Genomic DNA, 3,758 nt, shown 5'->3' with positions numbered 1-3,758 from the left:
AGTACTACTTAAAGTCAAGTTTGGAATAAATGATTATTTCACTTTTCTTTTCTTTTGTCCCATAATATAAAATGGAAGAAATTCTACCTCTACACTTCTTAGTCAATGTTTGGTTGCACCATTCAAACCATGGACGATATCTTCATCTTATTTTTCTTTAATGAATGGGTGTTCTTACAAAATCATGTTAAGAAATTGTTAAATTCGAGTTTCTTTTTGTTATAGTCATTCATTATATTTTCCCCTTTCTTTTACCACCCTTGAATTTTTCTATAGATATATAATAAGTAGTGTTTGATTCAAATTTTTATCTTTAAAAATGATAAGTTTGATAATAATAAAAAAGTTGTAATTTGGAAAACCCTTTCTAAAAAGGTAAGCATTTTTTCCCCTCAAATTTGTCAAAATAAAAAATAACTACCTACTAGATTATCACATAAATCACAAGTAATTACTTCACTAATTATTAAAGTTATCCCGACTCTTAAAAAATCCATTAAATGAATGTCATATTCGGTTTATTTTAACGTGCTTTTGTTTCTTTTCTTCTTTTTTTTCAACTGCCCGTGTATGCAAACTTGAAATTATCTGCGTAAAGTTGGCCCATTCATCTCACTTTATATTTAATAATAACAAAATTCGTTAATTAATAATATTACAAAAACTTTTAATCAATGTTCATTTAAACTTATATTTTCTATTAATTTTAAAATGAATTTAACTAAATAAATTTTGTTTTTTATTTATTTTAACTATAGAGACAAAAGAATAATATTATATTTTAATCTATTAATTCATTTTTTAATCTATGACATCATCAAATTACTCACAAACATTTATAAACTTTTCTTCAATTTTTTTCATTTTTTCTTAAAACAAATAATTAGAGAACCCTTTCTTCATTTTTACAAATTCATCTTCTCACTTTCTTTCAAATCATCTCTCAATCCAAAATTTTACTTAATATATAACTATTTTTTTTCATAAAAATCCTTTACTATTATTATTTAAATATATCTACACATCAATCCATTAACAACATTAACAACAGCAAAAAAGTTACTTCACATCATGACTTTTTATTTTATTTTAATCTAATCTTAAAGATAAATCACTTGCTATGACTATTAATTTTTAAAAAAATGAAATACAAGAATAAAGTTATTCCAATAAAATTTGAAATAATTATTCTTCATTATGATTATTTTAATCCAAAATTTCCAATAAGTAGAAAAATGATTAATTTGTGATAGCTAGATTAACAAAAAAAAATGAAAATAAAGAGTATTTATATCAGAATTACTTTTAGATCTAACTATTTGAAGATATTTATATTTCCATGATATATTTTTCCTTAATTTAATGATTCTAACGAATAAAATATATCATTCACTGTTAGATCAGAAGAAATAAAGAATGAAAATGAAGAACAAGAATTCGAAAGTCATCCTTGTAATAATTTTATCTAATGGTTCTCTTTTATATCACGGGGCGGCGGTTAGCTTGAATGGGTCAACGTCTGGGCCCAATAATCTATCAATCAAGTTTTGGGCTTTAATAGAATCTTCCTCTGTCCTACATCATGGGCTTTAATAGAATTTTTTATATATTTATTTGATATTATTTTTTATTCTTTTTTTTTAAATACAAAATTGTATTTCTTTATAATTATTTTACTCTTATACTAATAAATGTAAAAATGTGTTACCGTGTTATTATATATTAGATCAAGTCAACTTCTTTCGTGCAAAGGACATTAATCTCTAACTTTCAATCAAGCAATACCCATGTTAAAAGAAAAGTTAAAGTCAACTAATACTTCTGTTTATATCAGTACAATGTTTAACAAAAAATCATCTAAGGATTTTTTTTTCTCCTTCATATAACTAAGTGATTAATTTTATAACTCCAAAACCTCTGGCATCAGACACTTTCATCAGATGCATGTAAAAAAAAATAGAAAGTATGATGAAATTAGATCAAGGAAAAGAAGATAACAAAGGAACAGGAATACATGGAGAATTCTTCCAAACTGAGGAATGCAATCTGAGTATCTCCTTGGCTCTCTCTTTGGTCTTGAAATTGCAATTCACTTGAAGCACCAAACACAACTTTGACACAGCCCCAACCTGCAACATTTCATGGAGCACCCTAGCATTGGCGGAATACCTACAAATGGAGGCCAAAATTCTAACCCCTCTATCGCTTGCCACGAGAGAGACCCTTAGAATTTTCTTGGACACAATGGCCACTCCTGCACCATGGTTCAACAACTCTGCACGCCCTTCTGCACACCCACAAAGTTGATCCAAAGCTATTAAAATCAGTTCACAGGTTCTTCTTTCCGAGGTACAAAGAAGTAGCTCAATCAGGACCGAAACTGCACCACCCTCAACCCCTTTGATCCTGTTTCTGCCCCACGGAAAGAGCTCCACGATCAGCTTCAATGCAGCCTTTGAAGCCTGTTGCGAAATCTGATCACGCAGCACGCGCAAGATTTCCACAAACAGCACTGTTTTGACACTGATCAGTTGGATGGGATCAGCCACCTCCAATGCCGATCTAAGCAGCATGGTTGCATAAGCTCTCGATTGGTAGTTTCCAAGCCTCAACGCGTGGAACAATGATTCAATAAACTGAAACCCCTCGTTATATAAGAGAGCTTTAAGCTGAGCCTCAGAAGGGCTAAGGTGGAATAAGACTTCGATAGCTGCTTCACAGAGAACAGTTGAGTTTTCTTCTGTCTTGTGCTTCATGGTTGAGGCCAAGAATTCAACAACTCCTGCAGACTCTAAACAGGCCTTGTTCCTTTGACCCTCAAAGGCAATGGATCGAAGTCTTGTGAGGCATTTGAGTTGCTTCTCGGGGAACTTCTTTGCTTCTACGAGGAGTTTCACAATCTGAGTTCTGTCGATTGGTGACTTTGGAGTTGGAATGCGTTCAACTCCAAATGAGGCATTGAGGGTGCACCAAGATTGGATCAACCTGCGTAGAGTGTGGTTTGGGGTGAGATCATGATCCAATGGGCACTGCTTGGTAACGGGGCATGTGTTGTTCTTGCATGAAAACAACCACTTCTCTATGTTCTCTCTGTCATAAGTGATTCCTGTGCAAACAGTTACAGGGTCCCTCATGAGTTGGAGGGAAATGGGGCAAAGAAAATGAGCAGGAATTTCAATTTCATCCATGCTAAAAGGATGGAAACGGAATCTGCTAAACTAAGAACAAAAGAAAAGTTGGGTTTTTGATGTTTTGGTTGTCAGAAGAAGGATGAGACAGTATTAGCTAGAAATTTGTGAAATGGTGAGGGATAGATGAATGGGGATAAGAAGTCAAATTTGTGAAATGGTGAGAAGAGTAGTAGCTGCTTCTGGTTGTGGCACATTTAGTTGTGTCATGAAAATTGTGGTAGAGGAAGATGCGAATTTTAATAGATGTTGTTGTAAACGATAAAGTCAACACACGGAAATTGAGAGTGAATTAATAAAGGGTGTTTTCCAATGTTTGGGAAGGAGAAAAGGTGTTATAATATTGGTAGAGACTTCTATTAGCTTCGATATGTGGGTGATATATAAATGATGAATTGTAGTATTGGATAGTAATTGTAAGGTGTTGAGGGAGTTAACGTCGGTGTTGCAAATTGCGATGCTAAGGAAATAAAGCCTGATATGGAGGCTTTTGACTTCCACTTATGCAATAAAATAGCATTATTATTTAGGTAGATTAGTTCACATCTCTGAGGATACCTTAATCTTTGC

General features: G+C 32.6%; 1 pseudogene; it reads right to left on the bottom strand.

Moving 5' to 3' along the window:
- Positions 1-1,779: 1,779 nt before the first annotated feature.
- Positions 1,780-3,557, bottom strand: LOC124829903 (E3 ubiquitin-protein ligase PUB23 pseudogene; annotated as a pseudogene).
- Between the last annotated feature and the right edge of the window lie 201 nt (positions 3,558-3,758).

Source organism: Vigna umbellata, chromosome 6 (assembly GCF_029865625.1).
Source record: "Vigna umbellata cultivar VRB3 chromosome 6, Vumbellata_1.0, whole genome shotgun sequence".
Lineage (NCBI taxonomy): Eukaryota > Viridiplantae > Streptophyta > Magnoliopsida > Fabales > Fabaceae > Vigna > Vigna umbellata.
This window is presented reverse-complemented; position numbering and strand designations above follow the sequence as displayed.